Raw genomic sequence first — 27,784 nt, 5'->3', positions numbered from 1 at the left:
TAGGCATATTTACTTCTGCTTACTCTTGTTTTTTTCTGTTCAGTTTCATGGGTGGTGGCACTAGGCCACATGTTCCCCCCCTGGTAATATACTACTGCATTTTTTTACCTCCCTTGCAGTGGTTATGCCGACCTGATATACTGGGTCGTTTTGGTTTTTTCCTTCCCCCTCACCTCCCTGTACCCCCCCACCCCCAGTTATATGAAGTAGGTACTCGCTGCTCGAGACAATTCTATTTTGGTAGGTGTCAAGGCCCTTCACCTCTCACAACGTACATTAGCTTGCTTCGATGGTTCGGGTATTATCTATGAATGTTAAGGGGCTGAATTCCCCTAATAAGCGTAGGCTGGCTCTGGGTTATTTTACTAAGAATAAAGCTGATATTGTTGCCCTGCAGGTGACACACTTTTCATCTGTAGCACCCCCTATTTTCAAAGATCGTAGATTCCCTCTAGGTTATTTCGCCAATGGCCCTTTTAAGAGGAACGGTGTGGCCATATTATTTAGGGACTCCATCTCCTTCATTCTGCACTCTCAGATAGCGGATAAAAACGGCCGGTATCTTATACTGAGCGGCCTTTTAAACGACAAACCGGTCACTCTGGTCTCGGCATATGCCCCGAACTCACACCAAGTTGCCTTTATCCGACAGTTATGTGTAGCTATTCATAAGATTCGTACGGGCTCCCTTTTGCTCATGGGGGATTTTAATTTAGTCCTTGACCCTAAGCTGGACAGGTCTCCTAGGACCTCTCCCTCCACTTCAGTCTCCCCCAACGCCCCTTCCTTAGCCTTTCGTAACCTCTTAGCTGAATTTGATCTCTATGACATATGGCGAGTGCAAAACCCCACAGGACGGGAGTACACCTACTATTCCCCCGTCCACAACTCTTACTCCCGTATTGATTTTATATTTTCGGACAAATGGACCCTCCAGTTCGCCAGATCTTTAGATATTCTCCCTATAACTTGGTCAGACCACGCCCCGCTGATTCTTAAATGGAGTGTAGCTAGTCAACACTGTCCCCCCCCGTCCCTGGAGACTCTCTCCTCATTTGCTGTCCAACCCAGTTTCCAAAAAAATCATAGCTGACAGTATTTCATCCTATTTGGAGTTTAATTCCCCTTCAGACACGTCCACCCTGAACTTCTGGTGCGCACTTAAAGCTGTCACCCGGGGAGCAGCGATTCAGGCGGGAGCACAGCTCAAGAAACTTAATCTACAACGCCAGGCCGATTTGGAGCTCAAACTGAAGGACTTAGAGGACAAAAATCAATCTAGACCTACGAAATCTTTACAGAAGCAGTTAGTCGATATTAGGTCCCAACTTCAGACATTGCTAATGGCGCGCACCCAGGCTTCATTAAATAGGATACGTCAGAAGTTTTATCTAGCGGGGAACAGGCCGGGGAAAATGCTTGCCCGGAAGCTCAGGGCTCAGCAGGCTCGGAATAGAATCAAGCTCATTGTATCCCCCACAGGCACCAAAATTTCTAACCCAAGAGAGATAGCGAACCAGTTTGCCAACTTCTTCTCCCAACTCTATAACCTCTCGACAGATCCTGACACCCCGCAGCCTACCCCTTCCTCTATCAACTCCTTCTTAGCGGATTTAAACCTCCCAAATATCTCAGACGATCAACTAGCATTGCTGAATGCCCCATGGTCCTTATCAGAAACCCTCCAAGTGATCAAGTCCCTCCCTCAGGGTAAGGCACCGGGCCCTGATGGCTTTATTAATGACTTTTATGTTTTGTTCCAAGACCTTCTAGCTCCCTCTTTAGTGGCAGTCTACACCGATATTACCTCTCAGGGCACCCTCCCTCAGGAGATGCTCGAGGCGCGTATTGTCACGATCCCTAAACCGGGCAAAGACGTGACCTTTTGCCAAAATTATCGTCCCATTGCGTTACTGAATGGGGATATTAAAATATGCGCTAAATTAATAGCCTCTCGGTTGAACGCCCTCCTCCCCTCCCTGATACATCCGGACCAAGTTGGCTTTATCCCGGGAAGACAGGCGTCCGATAATACACGCAGGGTCTTTAACCTTGTTGATTCCCTAACCCCCGAGCGAGGTCTCCTTCTGCTATCTTTGGACGCAGAGAAGGCCTTTGATCGTTTAAACTGGTCTTATATGCGAGAAGTCCTATTAAAATTCGGCCTGCGCGATCGCATCCTCTCTTCGATATTAGCCCTGTATAGCTCCCCGGCGGCCCAGGTATTCAGTAATGTTTTTTTATCTCGTTCTTTTCCAATCTATAATGGCACCCGCCAGGGCTGCCCTCTCTCCCCTCTCATATTCGTACTGGCCATTGGCAGCTAGGCTTCGAGCGGACCCACAGTTCCCTGGACTGCGATTGGGCGCCACGTCGCATAAACTATGTCTGTTCGCAGACGATGTTCTTCTATTCATAACAGATCCAGCCACAACTCTTCCCCATTTGCATACTGTTTTAGATAGCTACTCTGCAGCATCGTATTATAAACTAAATGCCTCTAAGACGGATGCTCTGCCCATTAATCTCTCTAACTCCCTGCCCCCATTACGCGCTAAGTATCCGTATAACTGGCAAACATCCTCGATACGATATCTGGGTATCTACATTCCCCCATCTACCTCTTCTGTATTTGATGTCAATCTCCCTCCTCTGCTGTCCTCCCTTCAGATGTTCACCAAATCATGGCTCAACTATGAAGTTTCTTGGTTAGGCCGTCTGGCCGCCTTTAAAATGTCGCTGCTCCCTAAATTAATGTTCCTGTTCCGAACTATCCCTTTTATCTTCCCCAAAAAGTATCTAGATAAGGCCACTACAATCCTCACTAATTATATATGGTCTTCGCGCCCGCCTAAACTTGCTCGCGCGAGGATGTCTCTACCAAGGAGAGCCGGTGGCCTAGATATGCCCAATTTATCACTGTACCAAGAGGTCTCCCTTCTAGCCCAGATTAAAGAATTCTACAAAGATGTATGTCCGGAGTGGACGTGTCTGGAGGAGGCGACCTGCCCCTGTTTTCCCCTGAAAGATCTTTTTTGGATCCCTAGGCCCCTTCGCCCACAGTGCTTAAATATCCTCCCCTCTACCCGAGCCACGCTCCAGATTTGGGACAAATTGACTGCGGCCATATCCCCTTCCTATCATAATTTCTCTCTGATATCACTACGAACGGTGGCCGCTCTAGTCCCTAATCTTAGCCTGGCGGGCTGGAGATCCAGGGGGATGGAGGTCCTGGGAGACTTGTTTAATGGGTCTGTACTCGCCTCCTTTTCTGATATTCAGAGACGCTTCTCTCTGCCAGACGCTGAGAGGCTTCGATATTACCAAATACAGCACTGGTGGGCTAGCCTCCACCTCTCCCCCTCCCCACCATCACCTGGTATTCTGCAAGTCATAGACCGATTTTCTAATGCTACTTCTAGAGGGGAGATTTCCTTCTGGTATAAAACATTACTCTCACTACTCCCTGTTTCCAAGTCTAGAGCCCAAGTCAGGTGAGAGGCGGATGTGGGATGTGTTCTCCATGATTCTCAATGGCAACGCATTTTTATGTCATCCATTACTATGTCTAAATGCCTGAATCACTCTGAAATGCATGTTAAGCTACTCCATAGACTGTACCTCACACCGGAAAGGCTACATACGATCTGGCCGGCATGTTCGAAGTTTTGTTGGCGCCTATGCGGAGAGGTTGGCCCCCTCTTCCATATTTTTTGGTCTTGCCCCCATATCCAAGGGTACTGCACAGAGGTATTTGGCCTTATCAACAAAGTTTTGAACCTCGACCTGTCCCCCTCCCCTCTTATAGCTTTATTGAATATATACCCGCGAAGCATGGGTGTACATCTACACTATGGGCCATATTCAATTAGCAGTGATAACGGACTTTTCACGTGAAAAGTCCGGTTTTCGGGTGAAAAACCGGACTTTTCACGTGAAATGCAATTACAGCCTATTCAATTATCCTGGAAAATTTATCGGTGATCATGTTTTCACTAATTTCACTTCACCTTCTCTGAAGCAGGTGAAAAGTTGGGAAAAGTCACTATTTTAAGGTAAAAATGTTTGGATATGGTACAGAACTCCTGGGACACCCCCTTTATGACTAATTAGGCACGTTGAAGTTTTTAATTATTTTTAATTGGCCAATAATGACATGTCATTTTTGGGGTGAAAAAGTAAAAAGTGATGGAAATTGGGGTTCAAGGTATGGGACAGGTATATTGGGGTGCTTTATGAGTGGGACAGGTGTTTTTTAGGCTTGCAGATGGGTGTAATCGGTCTGTTTCCACTTTTTTTTTTAAGTACCCTAAAATGACCCAAATATATACTTATACCCATTTTCATGTACCCCAAATTTAATGAGAGCATTTATTTTGCTCAAAAAAACTTGCTTTCTATCATTTTTTGCATTTAAAAAAAAAATGCATATAACCGCCATTTCACACAATTTAAGTCCCCAAAAACTCTCTAATGTGATCTCTAACACACTTCTCTTCTGTTTTCCTATGTTAGTTTAGCTTTTTTTGGGGTACAGGCTGATTTCCCCATTTTCACCTGCACTTTTCACTGCAAGAATTTTCACGTGAAACCCGGTCGGAATTGAATAGGTCGAAAAATGGAGCGTTTTCGCGGCAATTTTCGGCCGATTGCCGCGAAAAATTTTCGGGCGAAAAATTGCCGTGAATTTGCGGATAATTGAATACCCCACTATGTCTTAGGCCACATCTGTCTCGCCGCACGTGCGGCTTTAGCCCAAAACTGGAAACAACCTACACAAAATACAGCTGCACTTCTTGATGGAGACTGAACACATCCCATACTCCTTCACTGCTAAATCTCCATTTGTGCGCTGGATGCCTTGGTATCTATTTACCTCGGAGGGTGAGGGTGCTGCATTGATGCATTGATGTTACGTCCCCGACCCCCTGGGCAGTCACCCCCCAGCCCATCGGCTGATGAGGCCCCCCCCCCCCTAAAACAGCAAAGACCTCCTATTTGTGTTGTATTTATTTCAAGCCCATTGCCACCCTTCCATCTCCATTATTTTTTTTTTTGTTTTCCTTACAATGTACTGGTGTGATCGACTTTGAATTGTTTGCACATGTCTGTTAAAGTGTTCTCTTACGTGTGTATGTACCTACTTCCCCTCCCCCCCCCTTCCTTTTTCCTTTTTGTACCCCTGTTTGCAATGCAAAAAATTCAATAAAAACTATTGATGATAAAAAAAAAAAAAAGTTTGGACACACCTTCTCATTCAATGGTTTTTATTTATTTTAATTCTTTTCTACATTGCAGATTAATACTGAAGACATCAAAACTATCAAAGAACATATGGAATTAGGTTGTAAACAAAAAGGTGTTAAACAAATCAAAATATGTATTATGGCCCTCATTCCGAGTTGATCGGTCGCAAGGCGAATTTAGCAGAGTTACACACGCTAAGCCGCCGCCTACTGGGAGTGAATCTTAGCTTCTTAAAATTGCGACCGATGTATTCGCAATATTGCGATTACTAACTACTTAGCAGTTTCAGAGTAGCTTCAGACTTACTCTGCCTGTGCGATCAGTTCAGTGCTTGTCGTTCCTGTTTGACGTCACAAACACACCCAGCGTTCGCCCAGGCACTCCCACCGTTTCTCCGGCCACTCCTGCGTTTTTTCCGGAAACGGTAGCGTTTTCAGCCACACGCCCCTGAAACGCCGTGTTTCCGCCCAGTAACACCCATTTCCTGTCAATCACATTACGATCGCCGGAGCGATGAAAAAGCCGTGAGTAAAATTACTTTCTACATAGCAAAGTTACTTGGCGCAGTCGCAGTGCGAACATTGCGCATGCGTACTAAGCGGATTTTCATTGCGATGCGATGAAAAATACAGAGCGAACAACTCGGAATGAGGGCCTATATTTTAGATTCCTCAAAGTAGCCCCCTTTTGCTTTCATGACAGCTTTGCACACTCTTAGCATTCTCTCAGTCAGCTTCATGAGGTAGTCTCCTGGAATGGTTTTCCAACAGTCTTGTGTTATATTATGTGTGCTGTGTATTTTCTGGTGATATGTTCTTTACCACTAGGGATCACCATACCCTGGGTTTTGTTCTGTTTTGTGGTCAGGTGTATTAATTAGGGTTCTATTCCAGCTTGATTCACCAGCTGTCTGTGCTATATAATTGGCCTAAGATCCAGCATGCATTGCTGGATCATTAATGTTGTTTGCCTGTCAAACCTGCCAGTCTTGGTATCCTGTGTTCCTGTTTAAAGTCCGTTTTCCAGACAAGCCTGCCAGTCTTGGTTTCTTGTGTTCCAGCCCTTTGTTACCGTCTAAGTTTAGCATGCAAACCATGTTCTCCAGTGTTCCTGAGTTTATGTTTGGATTCCAGTTTACTTGCACCCCCAAGTAATTTTTTTTCATGTTTCTGGGATACCCTGGAAAGATTTCTTTCAGTCTGCTGTGCCTGACAACATTTTTGTTTTCCTGTATGCTTCACCACCATAAAGTAAACCTACCTGTTTTCTGCTACGACCTGTGATTTGGAGTTCTGTTTTGCATAAAGGGAGTTCCTAACATCTAGAAGGAGTTCCCAGAGGTACTGAGCACTTGTTGGCTGCTTTTCCTTCACTCTGCTGTCCAACTCATCCCAAACCATCTCAATTGGGTTTAGGTCAAGTGATTGTGGAGGCCAGGTCATCTGATGCAGCACTCCATCACTTTCCTTCTTGGTCAAGTAGCCCTCACATAGCCTGGAGGTGTGTTTGGGGTCATTGTCATGTTGAAAAACAAATGATGGTCCCAGTAAGCGCAAACCAGATGGGATGGCATGGTGCTGCAGAGTGCTGTGGTAGTCATGCTGGTTACGTGTGCCTTGAATTTTGAATAAATCACCAACACTGTCACCAGCAAAGCACCCCACACCATCAGACCTCCTCCTCCATGCTTCACAGTGGGAACCACACATGCAAAAACCATCTGCTCACCTTCTCTGCGTCTCACAAAGACACGGCGGTTAGAACCAAAAATCTCAAATTTTGATCCATCAGACCAAAGTACAGATTTCCACTGGTCTAATGTACATTCCTTGTGTTTCTTGACCCAAACAATTCTCTTCTTCTTCTTGTTCATCCTCAGTAGTGGCTTCTTCGCAGCAAATCAACCATGAAGACCTGATTCACGCAGTCTCCTCTGAACAGTTGATGTTGAGATTTGTCTGCTACTTGAACTCTGTGAAGAATTTATGTGGGCTCTAATCTGAGGTGCTGTTAAGTAGCGGTTTCTGAGGCTGGTAACTCTAATGAATTTATCCTCTGAAGCAGAGGTTACTCTTGGTCTTCCTTTCCTGGGGCGGTCCTCATGAGAGCCAGTTTCATCATAGCGTTTGATGGTTTTTGCAACTGCACTTGAGGATACATTCAAAGTTCTTGAAATTTTCCGTAACGACTGACCTTCATTTCTTAAAGTAATGATGGACTGTCGTTTCTCTTTTCTGAGTTGAGTGGTTCGTGCTATAATATGGATTACAACAACAGTAGTCAAATAGGGGTGTCCACTGTGTACTAACCCTACCTCTGCACAACACAACTGATGGTCTCAAACACATTAAGAAGCCAAGTAATTCCACAGATTGACTCTTGACTAGGCACACTTTGTTGTTCACAACATATTTCCATATGTTTTCTTTCATAGTTTTGATGTCTTCAGTATTAATCTACAATGTAGAAAATAATTAAAATAAATAAAAACCATTGAATGAGATGGTGTGTCCAAACTTTTGACTGGTACTGTACGTTCGCTATGCAGCATTGAGCTAGATATATGTGGCATATTATAGATTATTATGAGCTACAGTATAAACAGTGGTCAGGTCACTGAGAATATAGGGAACAGTCTATTTCACATGTGTGGCTTGGGTGATGTAATCAGTGTGTATCAGGGCTGTAATATTTATGTGACCTGTGTGTACTATAAATAGAGGGGTATTAATGAATTGGAGGAGGGGACCCTATACCATGCCTAGGGCTCCATGCAATCTTAGTCTTGCTCTGGAGCTGGGTATGCTACACTGGAGAAAGCACAGGGCTGAACATTCCAACCTCTGGAGACAGCACAGGCCTGGGCATACCCTTTGGAGACAGCACAGGCCTGGGCATACCCTCTGAAGACAGCACAGGCCTTAACACGCCAGCCTCTGGAGACAGCACAGGCCTGGGCACACCCTCTGTAGACAGCACAGGGCTGGATACACAAACCTCTGGAGACAGCACAGGGTTGGGTATGCCAATCTCTGGAGACAGGACTGGGCACACCCTCTGGAGATAGCACAGGACTTGGTACACAGCCCTCTGGAGACAGCACAGGCCTGGGCACACCCTCTGGAGACACCCCCTAAAGATAGCATAGACCTGGACGCACCCTCAGGAGACAGCACAGGCCTGTGCACACCCTCTGGAGACAACACAGGGCTGGATACACCAACCTCTGGAGACCGTTCCATCATTAAAGTCAGTTCCATCAAGTTCATGCATCTCCTTCAGAATTTCCTCCTTTTGCTCTAAGGGGCCTATCAAATCTGATTTCATTGTTTAGATCCCAGTCTAAAGGGGGGTACTCACGGAGAGATCCATGCTTAAAATCTAGATTGCTTAGATTTTAAGCACAGATCACTCGTGTGTACCCCTCACAGCGATAGCGATGCGCAGCCCCGCGCATCAGGCCAATCTAGCACGTCGCTCATTTCACCCGCTGGGTGAAATGAGCGGCCCCCTATCCTCCCGCGCATCGCTGTTGCCCCAATTGTAAAGTGCAACGGAATATGCTGCGCTATATAAGAAACTGTTAATAAATAAATAAACAATAAATACTGTATATGTAGGCAATAGATGTATAAAAAAAAGAACACGGTAGCCTGGCGCTAATAATAACAAAGTTATTTATTAAATATCTATTATTATTATTATTATTATTACATTTTATTTATAAGGCGCCACAGGTTTTTCGCAGCGCCGTACAAAGGACAGTACAGGGAGACAAAACTTAACATTACAGTACATAAATATCAAAAATAGAGTACAGGTAACAAAGAGCACCACAATTCTCAAAACATAATACAGCTTAAATGTAAGTAGCGAGTGAGTGAACAGCGTACTTCTAGGAGCTAGTGGCCATAGATAGAGATGAGCCTTTACCAGCAGGAGAAAAAGCGGGTAAAGATGGTTGCTGAGTAGGAGAGAGCTGTGAGTGAAATGTGTTGAGAAGAGGGCTTTGACAACAAGAAGAAAGAGGGCCCTGCTCTGAGAAGCTAACAATCTAATGGGAAAGGGCAACAGACAGATGACATGAGGCACAAGTAAGCGGGAGGTGGCCTGATGGCAGGATGTAAGCAAAGAAGAGATGGTCAAGGCATGAAGCAGGTGGTTGGAGGAGCAGCCTCAGGACTAGGTTATGCATCGGAAAGGCATGCTTTGATAAATAGGTGGGTTTTCAGTGCCCGTTTGAAGCTTTGCAAGGTCAGGGAGAGTCTATTGGAGCAAAATCTTGAACTCGAGCATGGGAAGCAGTGACCAGGGTAGAGGAGAGGCGACGGACATTGGCCGACCATAGGGGGCAGGAGGGAGTATGAAGGGAAAGGAGGTTGGAGATGTAGAGAGCAGTGGAATTAGAGATGGCCTTGCATGTGAGGGTGAGGAGCTTGAAGTGGATTCTGTAGGGGAATGGGAGCCAGTGCAGATTTTGTCGAAGGGGAGTGGCAGATGTGGATCGACGGGAAAGGAATATAAGCCTAGCTGCGGAGTTGAGGACAGATTGGAGGGGAGCAAGATGGGAGCACGTGAGGCCAGTAAGGAGAACATTGCAGTAGTCGAGCCGTGAGATGACCAGTGAGTGGATAAGTTTAGTAGCACTCTGGGAGAGAAATGGCCTGATGCGAGCAATGTTGCGTAGCTGGAACCAACAGGATTGCACCAGAGCTTGGATGTGGGTTGCAAAGGAGAGGGAGGAGTCAAGAGTGATGCTCAAGCAGTGGAGTTGGAGAACGGGGGAGATGATGGTGTTGCAACAGTGATAGAGATATTGGTAGGGGGTGTTACTCTGGCTGGGGGAAAGGTAATGAGTTCAGTTTTGTCCATGTTGAGCTTCAGAGAGCGCTCAGACATCCAGGAGGAGATGGCGGAGAGGCAGCTGGAAACCTGAGAGAGGACAAAGGGGGACAGATCAGGAGAGGTAGAGTTGTGTGTCATCAGCATAGAGGTGGTATTGAAGGCCAAAGGAGTTAATGAGTGCACCCAGGGAAGAGGTGTACAGGGAGAACAGAAGGAGGCCGAGGACAGAACCCTGAGGGACACAATCAGGAAGGGTGTGAGGTGGTGCCAGGGGCAGACACAGAAAAAGAGCGGTTAGTGAGGTAGGAGGTAAACCAGTCAAGGACAGTGCTAGAGAGGCCAATGTTTTGGAGTGTGCGGAGGAGGAGAGGATGATCCATGGTGTCAAAGGCAGCAGAGAGGTCCAGAAGGATAAGCAGAGAGAAGTGGCTCCTGGATTTGGCCAAAAGCAGGTCATTGGTGACTTTCACCAGGGCAGTCTCAGTGGAGTGGAGTGGGCGAAAGCCAGATTGTAGTGGATCAAGGATGGAGTTGTCAGAGAGGTAGCTTGTGAGATGGCTGTAGACCAGTCGTTCAAGTAGTTTGGAGGCAAATGGGAGAAGAGAGATGGGGTGGTAGCTGGTGGGTGATGAAGGGTCGAGGTTGTTGTTTTTTAGAATAGGTGAGACCAGAGCATGTTTGAATGGTGAGGAAAAGATGCGGTAGAGAGTGATAGGTTGAAGAGGTGAACAAGGTGGGAGCAACTGTGGGGGAGAGGGAGCGGAGAAGATGGGAGGGGAGGGAGTCCAGGGGGCAGGTTGAAGAAGGGGGGATAAGATGAGGGAGTGGACTTCCTTGTCTGTAGTGGGACGGAAGGAGGACAGGCTGGGATAGACGGAGGGGAAGGATGATGGGGGCAGGGGGGCAGCAGAGGGGTGATGGGAGGAGATAAGGGGGGGAGCAAGATGGGAGCAAGTGAGGCCAGTGAGGAGAACATTGCAGTAGTCGAGCTGTGAGATGTAGTATATAAATATCCACCTCCCTGAACAGGTGTATCTATTTGAGATATATATATTTAGTTATCAATAGATGGTTCAATTGTGATTGTGTACACCTTTTAGTTGAATCTTATGTTTATTCCCGAAGTTAGGTGAATCTTATGTTTATTCCTGATGTTATATGTTAATTTTGAATAGTCAACCTATTTTAAGAAGTATATTTATGTAATTGTAACTAATGTTTTAGTATGGTGAGTGATTTCTGCCATATCAACTCTCTCTCATAATTATTAGTGCAGTGTTAATGTTGTTTTCTAGGCAATAGATGTACCTAGACTTCCAGTTTTAGATGTCAGTTTGAAGCAAATACATCTTTCTGCTCAATTAATTGGTTCACCTAACTTTGGCCCTCATTCCGAGTTGTTTGCTCGCTAGCTGCTTTTAGCAGCATTGCAAACGCTAGGCCGCCGCCCTCTGGGAGTGTATCTTAGCTTAACAGAATAGCGAACGAAAGATTAGCAGAACTGCTACTAAAAATTTTCATGCAGTTTCTGAGTAGCTATTTTTATTTCAAGTGCAGATTTTTTTTTCTTCTTAAATTTCACATAGAATTCATTTTTTTACTATTTGGAAAAGTGACTTATTAGATAATTTGAAACAAAGTATGTCTTATAAGGAATTAGCTTTTTTGGCCATTTGGATTACACTTTTGTTAGAATGAAGATTAATGGCATTTCCTGAAAATACAAAGTCTTCTGAAAGAAACTATTTATAATTTATGAGGGTATTACATATAAAAACATTGATATTTATGCTGCAATGTGACGAGTGCAAATATAAAAAATTTACCTCAGCACAAGAGTGGGAAGACCTCAGCAGTGAAGGGGTTTATACTATTTTCCTCTAACATCTAATTAAAATAAAAGAAAAATTGTGCTAATTAATAGTTATTCATCCAGGGCTTCACATCACAAAGCAGCCAAAAAATTGCATAGGTGCACAGGTAACTTACTTTATACATTGTCTTCTTTCCTAAAGCCACAGAATAACACTGGAAACAAAACAAAAAGAACAATCATGCTAGCCATTTTGTTGAAGCCAAAGTTCTTTTAAACAAAGGTAGGTCCCTACAAAAAGTCTGTAAGGTGTTAAGCACTACCTATGGCGTTTATAGAAACTTTTTCATCCTTCTAACCCACTGCACTGTTCTATCTATCTATCTATCTATCTATCTATCTATCTATCTATCTATCTATCTATCTATCTATCTATCCTAATCTACTGTATCTAATGTTTTTACAGAGGAGGAGGCCTGTGTGCACACTCCGGGTGGGCTCCCACCTCTTCATGGCGCTTTAGACTCTGGCATTATACCAGAGTCTATTGCGCATGAGCTCTATCTACATCCGAAATGCAACTTTACAGTGTTTTCCATTAAAACACTTTAGCATAGCATTTTCTATGCAAATACAGTTGCAGTCACACACAGAATACAGGCATGCCGCATATAATTTTAATCAGCAGAAGCTGCTCGTGCATCCTATTATATTAATTTGCATCTAAAACGGGTACACACGGAGAGATATGTCCCAGAGATGTGTGCTGAGAAATCTAGCACAGATCGCTCAGCACACATATCTGGAAGCTCAGCACACAGCACAATGTGTGCTGAGCGGTGGAAAAAACAAAACAAAATGCTCACTTCACCAAGCCATGAAGTGAGTGATCTGACTAGATTTGGTCTGCATGCAGACCAATCTAGAGTCAGCGATAGCAACGCGCTGGGCCGCACATCGCTATGGGCTATACACACGGAGCGATGTGTGCTTACTTTCTAAGCCATCTAGTCAGATTACTTAGAATTTAAGCACACAACTCTACGTGTGTACCCCCCTCAAGACGCCTTTTTGCGGGGAAAATACACATAGCCAGATGCACCGATATAACTGAAGATATATCGGCCATCTGCTGTGCTGCAGAGACGATGTGATATGTTTGTGAACAACGTTATTCACAGACATATAGTTTGGCAACACCCCCGACCCGCTAGCGCTATATTAGCTCGAACAACTGATATAGCACCTAGTGTGTACCCAGCATAAGTATGCCTCTGCCACTGCTGCACTGTGGAGATCTTTTTTATGCAGAAATTAGCATTTTGATGTCCCAAAATTGGAATTGTATTTTGTCACCTTTTATGATAGATCTTCAGACTCTTATCCAGGATGCAGGAAATATGGAATAATTCACTATAATATATCTATGCTGCTTATAATTGGAATGCTTCTCTGAGATAACACTGCCTCTGAGGTAATTCATGCACTGATCTGACCTACTGTTTTACTTCATTTGTGCAAATTAAACTTTCATTTATTCAGTTCAATAGAACAGAATTAAAGTCATGGGGCCGGATGTAATGGAGTCAAAGATCACCGGAGGTGCAGGATGACGGCCGATCTCGGACGTTTTTTTTAAAATAAAAGGGGCATTAAAAGGGGCATAACCATGTCTTGTAAGTGTTTGCCCCTTTAAAAAAAACTTCCAAGATTGGCCAGCATCTCGTATCTCTGGCAATCTCGGGCGTCATTACATCTGGCCCATGGTATTATAATTTTTAAGTGGCAGGATTTAGAATGGTGCAAAATCACTCACATTTTGCATTGCGTATAGTAGAATCCTGTGGGCAAAACCACTGAAAGTAGATGTCGTTTAGTAAATATACCCCATGGTGTGTCTGACAGCCAATCCAACCAAGTTGTTCTGTCCTAGGTGTAACCCGCACACGACAATACCAACACGACAATGGGCATTCTGGCTCACTATACAATGTGGCTTTGGATTGTGGTTGCTATGTGAAATTCATAATGCTTACAAACTGTTACTAAACTATAGCAATTTGATGAATATAAAATAATTAATATTATTATAAAAAAAAAACCATTCATTTTTATGGGCTTTCAGCTTTAAAAAATTCTAAACTGTTCTTATGACTTCAGTATGTAATAAATAAACCACACTCCTATAATGGTAACCAGTGCCATCTTCTGGTAAAATATAATACTACTACTATCTGATTTCATATACATAAAATAGGTATGGTTTTTTTTTCTTATGCACTTGGTGTTTATTCGGTATGGAATACTATTTATCGCATGCTTGGGGCCGCCCATCGCAGCGCAAGGATTCCTAGCTTGCTAAATGGCCTGCTCAGTGGCTGCGACAGCAATTAAATTGCGGTCACAGCAACTGCGGAAGACCCCCTGCAGCTAGGCTGCGTATGCAGGCGGTCCGCCAGCATTTTATTGATCGGAGTGGCTGCGTGTGACGTCACGCAGCTGGCCCAAAACACAGATGCCTCTGTTTTGTCCATGCCGCCCCCGCAACGCTCCATTGCCACCCCGCAAATGCTTCTGCCTGTTAATCTGTGCGTGCACATTGCCACATGGAACGGGGTTATTGCGGTCACATCTATTAGCAATGCAACCTGAATAATCCCCTTAATACACAGCACAAAGCTTCCTGACTCTGCACTGACGAACCAGGATGGTTTAACCAGCAAACTTCAGGCTAGGCTGCATGTCTACCTGTGGCTGTCAGGCGATACCTGGGCTACTTAGAGGTACAGATAGCTGTGCAGAGGCAGAAACCCCCCAGGGGCACATTGTGTAACCATAACCACTACCACTTTAGTACTGCTCATCATACTCATACATCATTTAAACCAGGGGTCAGGGAACTTTTTTACCTTTTACCCCAAAATATATTTAGATACGCCGACGTTACCCCCTTGATTTGAAAGGAAGGAAATCATATATTATTGTGCATATATACTGGTTATCACTGTTTATATGGCATTTCTGAGATAGTGTATCTATATCTATCTATATATCTATATATATATACAGTTGCGCTCAGAAGTTTACATACCCTAGCAGAATTTGTGATTTTCTGGCCATTTGTCAGAGAATATGAATGATAACTCACAAACTTTTCTTTCACTCATGGTTAGTGGTTGGGTGATGCCATTTATTGTCAAACAACTGTGTTTACTCTTTTTAAATCATCTTTATCTTTGTATACTTTTTCGAAAAGTGAGAACCTACGTTCCATCTTGGTACCTAGTCATTTTGAAAGAACAAAACATAAATCTACAACTGAGGATATGTGGATACCTATGAAACCATCAGGATTCCATAAATGTGGGAAACAAAACTGCCTGTCTTGTAAAAACCTACCTAGAAAAAGTATGACATATACGTCAGCGAATACGGGGGAAATATTCCAGATTAGAGACTTTCTTATTATATATTTGATCACCTGCAAATGTGGGGCCCAGTATATAGGGAGGACCACATGTACTATGTGTCACGATCCGGGTATCTGGACGCCATTACTTGCCTTTCAGATGTCTCCTGAGGCTGGCTCAGCATTCCAAGGCCGGATCCCATCTGTCTCTACATGCTGCATATCCCTCCTGTCACGCTGAGACGCTGTCACAGTGCCGCCATGTTTGAATCCTGCATGGCGTCTCCCGTCCTCCGCCGCCGTTCCTGTGTTGTAGTTGCAGGTTGTCAGAGTGGTGCATCATGTCTGCCGCGGCCTCCGCTGTCATCCATGAGTCTCAGCATACATTTGTCAGTCTGGCGTCTCCTGTCCTCTGCGGCCGGCGCCGCCATTGCAGTTATGTTTCCACACCAGCTTTCCCTCCAAGTTCCAACATGGGCGCAGCCATGTTGGATCCAATCACATGTCTCAGTTCCACTAAATCCACTGCCTCTGGAAATCTGCATAATTGCCCAGCCAATGCCTGCATTGCTGCAGGTATAAGTATCCTGTGCCTGGGCCAGGATATCGTCAGTGCTTTGTTTGTCATACCTTGTTCCAGTCTCTCTCTCCTGTGGTTGTTTCTCCAGGTTCCAGCTCCTGTCTCCAGCATCCACTAAGAGATCCGCACCTGCCTACCATCCTGCGGTGCAGCCTGACTCTGCAGTCCTCTGTGGCTGATCCAGCTCCCAGCTTCCAGCTATTAATTCATCTGCTTCCAGCAGTCCGCTTCCAGCAGATTCCAGCTCCTTTAAAAGTGCCGGTGTTGTTCCAGCGGATCCCTACTTACCAGCAGTATCCACTACCACCGGTAACCATCCTTCAACTCCTCTGTTTCCACGCTCCCTAGCATCTTACAGTATCCACTCCGTGTTTCATCACCTGGCTGATCCCATTCAGCATCCACTCCGTGTCTTACCACCTGGCTGGTTCTGTCCAGCAAATACAAACCGCTTATTCAAGTTACCAACTTCATCTATTACATCTACTTGCATGTTCCTCGGCTATCTCCACTACTACAGCCAGGCCTGGTAAGGTTATTTCATCAAAGGACTTTAACAGCTGTTCTTTAACCTACCAGTGCTCTGTGATACCTTCCATGGTCAAAGTGTTCCAGGAACTATATTATTTGCCATTTCTATTATTTGCTGTCTGTTATTACACGGAGTCTGTTAATAAACTTTTATTTTACTTTTACCTGGTTGTCATGGTCACGCCTTCGGGTTTCCTTTAACACTTACATGTCCAGGGGTCTGATTAAACCTCCCCGGTTTAAGTTCCTTTCAGCCCCTACAACTGAGGCTTCCTCCTGTCAGCCAAAACCCTCAGTTGTGACAGTAAGCACTGACCATATGAATCCAGCCGGAGACCAGGATCAAGCGGCCAGGCCGATGCAAGAACTGGCAGCCAGACTCGAACATCAGGAGGCTGCACAAGGCCACATCATCCGCTGTCTCCAGGATCTCTCTACGCGGCTGGATGGGATTCAAACGACCCTCCGTGGACCTGGCACGTCCGGTGCGTCCACAACAGTGACACCAGCTGTAACCCCATCCACCTTACCCATTTCCATTCCACGTCTTCATCTTCCAACGCCAGCAAAATTTGACGGATCTCCAAGGTTCTGCAGGGGATTTCTCAACCAATGCGAAATCCATTTTGAACTTCAACCTGGCAATTTCCCCAGTGACCGTACTAAAATTGCCTATATCATCTCCCTTCTCAGTGGCTCAGCCCTTGACTGGGCATCACCTTTATGGGAGAAGTCTGATCCCCTGCTGTCCTCCTATACTGACTTTGTGGCAACATTCAGGCGCATCTTCGACGACCAGGCCGGATAACCTCTGCTTCATCTGAGATTCTCCGTTTACGCCAGGGAACACGTACTGTGGGACAGTATCTCATACAGTTCAAAATCCTGGCATCCGAACTGGCATGGAACGACGAGGCATGGCTTATCAGAACGTATCAAGGATGAGTTAGCTACCAGAGACTTGCCTTCTAAGTTGGATGAGCTAATTTCATTATGCACGAAGGTTGATCTACGGTTTAGAGAGAGAGCAACCGAACGAGGAAGATCATCTATTCCTAAATCTTCTGCTCCTCCTCCTCGTCAGCCATCTCCATCCAAGGATGAGCCCATGCAAATTGGTCGTTCCCGTCTATCTCCCGCTGAGTGCCGAAGACGTCTCTCTGAGTCTCTCTGTCTCTACTGTGCAGCTCCGTCTCACACTATCAATGCCTGTCCCAAACGTCCGGGAAACTCCAAATCCTAGCTCGCCAAGGAGAGGGCCGGCTAGGAGTAATGATCTCCTCTCCATCTCCTCATGATTGTAATCTCCCAGTCTCGCTTCAAATTGCTCAACGTTACAGGAACGTCATTGCCCTCCTTGATTCCGGAGCAGCTGGGAATTTTATAACCGAAGCTTATGTTAAGCGGTGGTCCCTACCCACCGAGAGACTTTCCTCGTCCATCTCCTTGACTGCCATGGATGGCAGCAAGATTTTTGACGCAGTTATTTCTCTAAGGACTCTACCAGTTCGTCTGAGAGTGGGAGTTCTTCATTCAGAATTTATTTCCTTTCTAGTGATCCCAAGAGCCACACATCCAGTGGTTTTGGGCCTTCCATGGCTCCGCCTCCACAATCCATCGATTGACTGGACGACTACGCAGATACTAGCATGGGGTCCCTCCTGTGCTGAGACCTGTTTGTCCAAAGTGCTTCCTGTTTGTTCTTCTTTCCCCAGGTCGTCTGATGTTCCACCTCCTCCATATCAAGACTACACGGACGTGTTCAGTAAAGCTTCTGCTGATATCTTTCCTCCTCATAGAGAATGGGACTGCCCAATTGATCTCATTCCCGGGAAGGTTCCACCTCGAGGCCGAACTTATCCGTTGTCTCTGCCTGAGACGCACTCCATGGAGGAGTACATCAAAGAGAACCTGGCGAAGGGTTTTATCCGACCTTCTTCTTCTCCAGCTGGCGCAGGCTTCTTCTTCGTCAAGAAGAAAGATGGTGGTCTGCGACCGTGCATCGATTACAGAGGTCTAAACGACATTACAGTCAAGAACCGGTATCCTTTACCTTTGATTACAGAGCTCTTCGATAGTCAGCGGAGCAACCATCTTTACAAAGTTGGATTTGAGGGGTGCTTACAATCTCATCCGGATCCGTGAGGGTGACGAGTGGAAGACCACCTTTAACACCCGTGATGGACATTATGAGTACCTCGTCATGCCCTTCGGATTGAGCAACGCTCCAGCTGTCTTCCAGCATTTCGTGAATGAGATCTTCAGAGACATCTTATACCGCCATGTCGTGGTTTATCTAGATGATATCCTCATCTTTGCCAATAATCTAGAGGAACATCGTTTCTGGGTAAAGGAGGTTCTGTCCCGTCTCCGTGTCAATCATCTCTATTGCAAATTGGAGAAATGTGTTTTTGAAGTTAAATCCATTCCGTTTCTAGGTTACATTGTGTCCGGTTCCGGACTAGAGATGGATCCTGAGAAACTACAAGCAATCCAGAATTGGCCGATACCCTTAACCCTCAAAGGGGTCCAGAGGTTCTTAGGGTTCGCCAATTAATACAGAAAGTTCATACGAGACTTTTCCACCATTGTGGCGCCTATCACTGCATTAACCAAGAAGGGTGCTAACCCGTCCAAGTGGTCTGAAGAGGCTAGGCAAGCTTTTCATCTTCTAAAACAACGTTTCATCTCTGCACCAGTTCTGAAACAGCCCGACACCGACTCTCCTTTCATCTTAGAGGTGGATGCCTCCTCCGTTGGAGTAGGAGCGGTGTTATCCCAGAGGGCTAAAGATGGCCATCTACATCCTTGCAGTTTCTTCTCCCGGAAGTTCTCCCCAGCTGAGCGCAACTATGCCATTGGCGACCAGGAGTTGCTAGCCATCACGCTCGCTCTAGAGGAGTGGAGATATCTGTTGGAGGGAGCTTCTCATTCAATCACGATACTTACCAACCACAAGAATCTTTTATACCTGAAAGGCGCACAATGTCTTAACCCTCGTCAGGCCAGATAGGCACTTTTCTTTTCCAGGTTCGACTTTAAACTCCAGTTCTGTCCGGGCTCTCAGAATCGCAAGGCTGATGCCCTTTCCCGCTCTTCGGAGCAAGAAAATGAGTCAGAGTCTTCAAACAAGCATCCTATTATTAATCCGTTGGCATTCTCCATGGTAGGGTTGGACTCCACGCTTCCACCAGGGAAAAGTTTTGTGAAGCCGGTGTTAAGGAAGAAGCTCATGCATTGGGCCCATGCTTCCCGTTTTGCCGGACATACAGGCATTCAGAAAACCCTTGAGTTTATCTCTAGGTCCTACTGGTGGCCAACTCTGAAGAAGGACGTCATGGAGTTTATTGCCTCTTGCCCAAAGTGTGCCCAACACAAAGTCTCCCGCCAGTCGCCTGCGGGGCAACTGGTTCCATTATCTGTTCCCCGTCGACCGTGGACCCATTTGTCGATGGACTTTGTTACAGACCTGCCTATGTGCAACAAGTTTAATACCATCTGGGTGGTAGTTGACCGGTTCACCAAGACGGCACATTTCATACCCCTCACCGGTCTTCCGTCAGCTTCCAAGTTGGCTCAAGTGTTTATTCAAGAGATCTTCCGACTTCACGGTCTTCCTGAAGAGATCATCTCCGATCGTGGAGTACAATTTGTAGCCAAATTTTGGCGAAGTTTGTGTCAAGCCCTCCAAGTCAAGTTAAAGTTTTCTACAGCTTACCATCCTCAGACCAATGGTCAAACTGAGAGGGTGAATCAGGACTTGGAGGCCTTCCTCCGCATTTATGTGTCTTCCTCCCAAGATGACTGGGTTCAACTCCTTCCTTGGGCCGAGTTTAGCCACAACAATCAATACCATTCCTCATCCTCCTCAACACCATTCTTCATCAACTATGGATTCCACCCTAAAGTTCCAGAATTCCAACCGCTTCCAGCAACTTCTGTTCCAGCAGTGGATGTCACCTTGCTTCAGTTTTCAAATAACTGGAAGAATGCCCGCGCGGCCCTGCTTAAAGCCTCATTCAGGTACAAGAATTTTGCCGATAGGTAGCGTACAGTGGTTCCTGCTCTCAAGGTGGGTGATCGTGTATGGTTGTCCACGAAGAATTTGAGGTTGAGAGTTCCCAGCATGAAATTTGCACCTCGTTACATCGGTCCTTTTAAAATTGAACAAGTCATCAATCCTGTTGCTTACAAGCTCGTTACCTCCCTTCTTGAAAATACCCAGGACATTCCATGTTTCCCTGTTGAAACCGCTGATCCTGAATCGGTTTCATTCTGCACTTCCTCCAGCTCCTAAAGTTCAGACTCAACGGGGAGTCGAGTATGAGGTGGCCAAGATTCTGGACTCACGTTTCCGTAACGGTCAGTTGCAGTATCTTATTGACTGGAAGGGCTATGGTCCTGAAGAACGCTCTTGGACCAATGCGTCAGATGTCCATGCTCCTGCCTTGGTCCGGAATTTTCACTCGAAGTTTCCTCTAAAGCCTAAGAAGTGTCCTGGCGCCACTCCTAAAGGGGGGGGGGGGGGTGCTGTCATGATCCGGGTATCTGGACGCCATTACTTGCCTTTCAGATGTCTCCTGAGGCTGGCTCAGCGTTCCAAGGCCGGATCCCATCTGTCTCTACATGCTGCATATCCCTCCTGTCACGCTGAGACGCTGTCACAGTGCCGCCATGTTTGAATCCTGCATGGCGTCTCCCGTCCTCCGCCGCCGTTCCTGTGTTGTAGTTGCAGGTTGTCAGAGTGGTGCATCATGTCTGCCGTGGCCTCCGCTGTCATCCACGAGTCTCAGCATACATTTGTCAGTCTGGCGTCTCCTGTCCTCTGCGGCCGGCGCCGCCATTGCAGTTATGTTTCCACATGGTTTCCAAACCTGCTTTCCCTCCAAGTTCCAACATGGGCGCAGCCATGTTGGATCCAATCACATGTCTCAGTTCCACCAATCCACTGCCTCTGGAAATCTGCATAATTGCCCAGCCAATGCCTGCATTGCTGCAGGTATAAGTATCCTGTGCCAGGAAATCGTCAGTGCTTTGTTTGTCATACCTTGTTCCAGTCTCTCTCTCCTGTGGTTGTTTCTCCAGGTTCCAGCTCCTGTCTCCAGCATCCACTAAGAGATCCGCACCTGCCTACCATCCTGCAGTGCAGCCTGACTCTGCAGTCCTCCGTGGCTGATCCAGCTCCCAGCTATTAATTCATCTGCTTCCAGCAGTCCGCTTCCAGCAGATTCCAGCTCCTTTAAAGTGCCGATGTTGTTCCAGCGGATCCCTACTTACCAGCAGTATCCACTACCACCGGTAACCATCCTTCAACTCCTCTGTTTCCACGCTCCCTAGCATCTTACAGTATCCACTCCATGTTTCATCACCTGGCTGGTTCCATCCAGCATTCACTCCGTGACTTTATCACCTGGCTGATCCCATTCAGCATCCACTCCGTGTCTTACCACCTGGCTGGTTCTGTCCAGCAAATACAAACAGCTTATTCAAGTTACCAACTTCATCTATTACATCTACTTGCATGTTCCTCGGCTATCTCCACTACTACAGCCAGGCCTGGTAAGATTATTTCATCAAAGGACTTTAACAGCTGTTCTTTAACCTACCAGTGCTCTATGATACCTTCCATGGTCAAAGTGTTCCAGGAACTATATTATTTGCCATTGCTATTATTTGCTGTCTGTTATTACACGGAGTCTGTTAATAAACTTTTATTTTACTTTTACCTGGTTGTCATGGTCACGCCTTCGGGTTTCCTTTAACACTTACATGTCCAGGGGTCTGATTAAACCTCCCCGGTTTAAGTTCCTTTCAGCCCCTACAACTGAGGCTTCCTCCTGTCAGCCAAAACCCTCAGTTGTGACACTATGGTGGTCATTCCGAGTTGTTCGCTCGTTATTTTTCTTTCGCAACGGAGCGATTAGTCGCTAATGCGCATGCGCAATGTCCGCAGTGCGACTGCGCCAAGTAAATTTGCTATGCAGTTAGGTATTTTACTCACGGCATTACGAGGTTTTTTCTTCGTTCTGGTGATCGTAATGTGATTGACAGGAAGTGGGTGTTTCTGGGCGGAAACAGGCCATTTTATGGGTGTGTGCGAAAAAACGCCACCGTTTCTGGGAAAAACGCGGGAGTGGCTGGAGAAACGGAGGAGTGTCTGAGCGAAAGCTGGGTGTGTTTGTGACGTCAAACCAGGAACGACAAGCACTGAACTGATCGCAGATGCCGAGTAAGTGTGGAGCTACTCAGAAACTGCAAAGAAGTGTCTATTCGCAATTTTGCTAATCTTTCGTTCGCAATTTTGATAAGCTAAGATTCACTCCCAGTAGGCGGCGGCTTAGCGTGTGCAAAGCTGCTAAAAGCAGCTTGCGAGCGAACAACTCGGAATGAGGGCCTATGCACATTAGATATATGGAACATAGAAGACATGTTCTAAAAGGAGCTAAACATCCATTATCTAGTCATGTTATATGCTGTCAGAATTCCAACTTTAATAATTGTACTATGATAGCAGTAGAACAAATTGAAAATACTGTAAGGGGAGGTGATCAATATAATCTACTATGTAAAAGAGAAGCGTACTGGATATATAAAATGAACACACTAATGCCTATTGGTCTAAATGATATAGTAGAACTTAATGGAATTTAGAACTATCTGTGGTATACTCTATTAAAATATATAGAGAGTGATTGTGTATGGAACCTCTATTATGCTTCTAAAACTAATCTGTCCATATAGTCTGTCTTTATTGAAGAAAATGGATTGAAGTCAGGGGGAGAAATTTTTGTCAGGTAATGATCACGGGACCAATATATGCCAAATTTGTAGGTATGTTTGGAAAAATTATGGTTGAATACCATGAAATTATAAAATCATAAAATTATAAAATATAAAAGTACTAAAAAATATAGGGAATATAGTAAATATAAATGTAACTAATTAAATTAAAAATTAAAAATAAAGGCTAAATAAAGTGGTGATAATACATAAGTACAGATATATATGTGATGTGGTAATTAATTTATTTGTGATTCTAAATGCAGGTCAGAGGTGCCATGTCTATGTTTGGTCATAAGATGGCAGAGTTCAGTATAATAAGCACAATGGTATAATAATTTTATAATAAAGGTATACATTGAATGCTATGTCTAAATATAAAGTGTTCTAAGTAGATATAATGCTGATTTAAATGTGCTTATAGTGATTATTAAACAAAAACAAGGCTTGGAGTAGGAAGCCAGCAATGTGCTTGACAAGTGAACAATGCTGAAAACGAGGCTTGGAACGCGAGCGCATTGCGCATGCGCGAACCAGCAATCCGGTATTTAAAGCTCTATCAATGGAGGAGAGACATTCATACACTGAGGAAGCCGCCAAAGCCGGAGGGTAGGCGGAGAAATGCGTTTGGTGACTCTTTGGCCGTTGGAATACCGCACTTTGCTGCCCATAGAAATGTTGGACTACTGGCCGCTGTTGCTGCACTGGAGAGAGGCTTTTACCTAAAAGGGAACGCTGTGCAGGTCTTTTTCTGTCCACCAGACTCCATAGGAACAGGCTGCAATGCCCATAACCAATTAAGGAGAGGTATCTATCCAGGTACATAGTAAGTGTACCCTAGGTGGACTTTGGACTGCAGTGTTCAAATATCGCCTTTCACATATGTGCTTCTGCATTAGCTGAGTTCAGATTTATCAGCTTTATTAACAACTTTCTATAAAGTACATTTGCTAAATAATTCACTAACATGGATGGACTTTAACCAGTAATATCTGCTCTTTTAAAAATAACCTGCCTGATTAACATCGTGACTCACCTGCATACGGACTTGCTTACTAATTCTATGCTGCTTGCTGGACTAACATTATGCATTGTCACATGTGGGTTTATTAGCAAATTAATATCTGCTTATATAAGCTTGATTTGTGGTATTAAATAGAGCTCTTTTATATACACTATAAATTCTTAATTTTCTTTTTAATTAGAGCCTCATTGGGGTTGTGATATCTATATAGTGCATTTAGGGTTAAATCCATGAGACCAGTGTGCACTATATAGGATTCGTATGTGGATAATTCTTTTAATAATATTATCTGTATGTTTTAATATTGGTACTGGCCAGTGCCCTACTGTGATAATTATATATATATATATATATATATATATATATATATATATATATATACACATAAAAGTAAAATGTTTTGATACAAAGTGAGAAGCGCTGTCTAATTGTTTGGTTGAATTTATTAACTGTAATACCACCTTTGTGGTTTACATGCTGACATGCGGCTGTGGTAAAAAATACGTGGGTAAGACAAAAAGAGTATTAAAACTACGTATTTTAGAGCATTATCGAAAAATATTAAAAATAATTTCGAAAACCACAGTGTGCCTACACTTTAAAAATTGTCAGAAAGGTAATCCTAGCGCAATGAGGTTTATAGGTTTAGAGAATGTGAAACCGGATAAGCGAGGAGGAGATAGACTTAAACTGTTAGCCAGAAGAGAGACGTTCTGGATAATGACTCTTAATACACTGCACCCGGTGGGTTTGAATGAGGGATTTGAAATTACCCCGTTTTTAAATTAAAAAGTTAGGGTCAACCTAAATTCCCTTTAAAAAAGATTTTTATTATATCCTATCACCAAGCTATGATTGTGTCCATAAAGAGGTTTGTGGATTATTAAAATTCATTAACATAGATAGGGAAATGGATTATTATTATATATATGTTTTTATGATTGTTTGGAAGTCATTAATTGAGGCTTTATTAACAATTAATTGTTCCGTTTATGTATAGATGTAAGTGGAAATTAAATAAGCATTTTAAGGTCACTTTCACGGACATTTATATATAGTCCGTTTTATGCTATGAATGCAGTTGGAAAACACAGCCGCATGTTGATTGGTGGAGAATTGTGATTTATTGGAAGGTTGTGCTACGCTAGGCCAGCCCTCTGACGAAGTCCAACGTGACGAAACGCGTAGGGGTGTGGCCTAGCGTGAAGGAGCAGACTGTGGTGGTGAGATCGCTGCTGGTTATTGCTCGTGGTACTATCCACATAATTCCTGGTGTTAAACTTGTAAAATTTACGGTGGTTGGAACCGCCGCTTCTGGTACGTGATTTTAAACCATATGTGTGTGAAGAATCCTAAATAAATTTTTATGAAACGGATTGATGCACTAGGAGGCGCCCTTTCTTATTTTCATTTTAGAAATTACTATCTGCCTATAGTGGATATTGGCTAAAAGGAGACACCGATCGCAAAGATATAAGTGCTACCGGGACTTTATTTGAACCATTTGGACATACGTGGTTGGTCTTGGATTTGTATTGCAGATTGCACATTGACTGTTCTACTATTTATATATATATATATGCCTTGCTCAGTGTCTTCCTCCTCAAATTGATCCCTCTTCTTCTCCCTTTTTTTTCTCTGCCCCCCCCCCCCATTATTCCTGTTCCTCTTTTCAACCTTTGTGATTATGTATTTAACAGTATTTTATACAGTTTTATGTAAAGTTGAGAGTACTGTATTCCTTGTTATTGTACTTATTATTATATATTATGTATCTATGACCTCTCCTTATACAAATAAAGAGTTTAAAAGAAAAGAAAAAAAAACCTCTGCAGGAAATCCAGGCCCTTGCACAAACTGAGGTGCATTGTAGATCCAAAGCTGCTCTTGCAGTGCACAGCAGAAATGTTGCACCTCCTCAGTCACCAGTCTTACAGCAATGGGTAGGCCTACATAAGAGAATTATATCACAGAAGAATGAATGAGCCCAGGCTGTAAATGGCTACCCCAGCTAGAAAGCCATCTTATAAACAGTTGTATCATCTAAGGTAATAGATGAGTTACATACAAAGACATTAGGTTCAGATCAATTTGTGGGCTACATTAATATTCTTGCTCAACAGGATAAAATCGCTGTTTATTTAAAGCACAAATGTAATTTAAAAAAAACAATGTTTGGGTTACATAATACAGGTTGAGTATCCCTTATCCAAAATGCTTGGGACCAGAGGTGTTTTGGATATCGGATTTTTCCGTATTTTGGAATAATTGCATACCATAATGAGATATCATGGTGATGGGACCTAAATCTAAGCACAGAATGCATTTATGTTACATATACACCTTATACACACAGCCTGAAGTCAATTTTAACCAATATTTTTTATAACTTTGTGCATTAAACAAAGTGTGTGTACATTCACCCAATTCATTTATGTTTCTTATACACCTTATACACACAGCCTGAATGTCATTTAATACAATATTTTTAATAACTTGTGTATTAAACAAAGTTTGTGTACATTTAACCATCAAAAAACAAAGGTTTCAGTATTTCACTCTCACTCAAAAAAGTCCGTATTTCGGAATATTTGGATATGGGATACTCAACCTGTATAAGACCCAGGGGTTAATGTGAGGGGAACGAGGTGGAACGAAGTTCCACCACCTGTAGTTGTAGGGGGAACTAGTTCCACCACCTCCATTTCCCTGCACAGTAATGCCAACAGAAAAACCTGCCCCATTACCTACATCAATAGATGATGCAGGCGGCGCTAATGTTACTGATGAGCTGCAGCCACCTCCCCCTTCTTTAGGTTCTGGTGGTTCCATGGTCCTCCTCCATCTACAGCCCTCCCCTCCCGATACTTACACACGGCGTGTCTGTTGGACAGCATTCATCCCGTCCTCAGGTCCCAGTGGCTTCCTTTTCCATCACAGCGTATGTGATGTCATGCTGTCACCGCTGCTGAAGTGAAGAGGAGCCATGAAGAGGAGCAGGCTCTGCGCATCTTGAAGACAAGATGAGAGTGGGCTGGAGGGACAAGAGAGGTGGGAAAGCTGCTGGAAGGATACGGGGCATGAAGCTGCTGGAGGGACACAGGCGGTGAGCTGCTAGAGGGACAGAGACAGGGATGTGTATAAAGGGCACACTGTGAGCACTACGTGTAAGGGGCACTACTACTGTGCGAATTGTGTATAAGGGGCATTACTGTGGGTACTGTATGTAAGGGTTACTACTGTGTGGCATAGCATGTATAGAGGGTACCATTGTGTAGTGCAATGTGCATAAAGGGCACTACTGAGTGATATTCACCTTACACCACACACTAATGCCCCTTATTCAGGTTATAAGATTGTGCTACTGTGTTGTGCAATTTGAATTGAGGGTACTATTATGTGACCATCTTGCTTCTTTGTGAGATCAATGTCCCTATATGAAGTATGGGAAGTAGGGCACTAATTTATTGTATGCAGAGGGGTGCCGAAGACACTAGCACTGGCCTTGGCTCCCCCTAATGTGTGTGTGTGGGGGGAGAGGGGGTGCGGGCTGGG

The 27,784-nt window shown here is 44.5% G+C and overlaps 1 long non-coding RNA gene across 1 annotated transcript; it reads right to left on the bottom strand.

The window, feature by feature from the left end:
* Nucleotides 1-11,931: 11,931 nt before the first annotated feature.
* Nucleotides 11,932-26,187, bottom strand: LOC134969074 (uncharacterized). The gene is made up of 3 exons (XR_010189398.1): nt 26,057-26,187; nt 12,082-12,120; nt 11,932-11,979 (listed from the first exon to the last, which is right to left on the bottom strand). It is a non-coding gene; the product is annotated as an uncharacterized LOC134969074 (long non-coding RNA).
* Between the last annotated feature and the right edge of the window lie 1,597 nt (nt 26,188-27,784).

The sequence above is a fragment of the Pseudophryne corroboree genome, chromosome 11, assembly GCF_028390025.1.
Source record: "Pseudophryne corroboree isolate aPseCor3 chromosome 11, aPseCor3.hap2, whole genome shotgun sequence".
Lineage (NCBI taxonomy): Eukaryota > Metazoa > Chordata > Amphibia > Anura > Myobatrachidae > Pseudophryne > Pseudophryne corroboree.
Note: the sequence above shows the minus strand (reverse complement) of the source record. Positions and strands in the feature narration are given on the sequence as shown.